This window comes from Aptenodytes forsteri, unplaced genomic scaffold, assembly GCF_000699145.1.
Source record: "Aptenodytes forsteri isolate BGI_AS27 unplaced genomic scaffold, ASM69914v1 Scaffold7, whole genome shotgun sequence".
Classification (NCBI taxonomy): Eukaryota; Metazoa; Chordata; class Aves; order Sphenisciformes; family Spheniscidae; genus Aptenodytes; species Aptenodytes forsteri.
In genome coordinates this window covers 1,851,191-1,851,636 of record NW_008795919.1, presented here as the reverse complement: position 1 = coordinate 1,851,636, position 446 = coordinate 1,851,191, and the positions used below count along the sequence as shown (strand labels likewise).

Genomic DNA, 446 nt, shown 5'->3' with positions numbered 1-446 from the left:
GGCACAGGCGGGGAAGCCGGCAGCCCTGCCCGCAGCTCTGCTTAATGAGGCAGCTGCAGCAAGGATTTTCTTCTGGCACCAGGGAGGCCCGCTTGGGGTAAAGGAGGCGGCTGCCGCCCTCCCTGCGCTCCCCGGTCCTGCGTCACCACCTGCGCCAGCGCTGCTTGCGTCACGTCTTGGCCATCGGCACGCGCCGAGGCTCCCGGAAAAGGCAGCCCTGGATTGACGAGAGCCAGGGCCCAGGGGAGCTGCCGGGACACCGACGTTATTTTAATTCAAGTGGAAATATTTTTTTTTAATGCCAATAAATCATGAAAGAGCAGGAACTATTTTCCAGGCACCGGGAAGCGCCACGCAGCCAAGGGGGCACCGCTGGCCTGGACCAGCACTGACCCCGGCGCAGCCGTGGCCCCGCGCTGCTGCCTTGCAGGGGCTGCCGCGGCCAC

The 446-nt window shown here is 64.3% G+C and overlaps 1 protein-coding gene across 1 annotated transcript in view; it reads right to left on the bottom strand.

Moving 5' to 3' along the window:
• TMEM35B (transmembrane protein 35B) overlaps nt 1-446 on the bottom strand; it is a 4,064-nt gene that overhangs the window by 1,696 nt on the left and 1,922 nt on the right. The gene's annotated exons all lie outside the window — the stretch shown is intronic.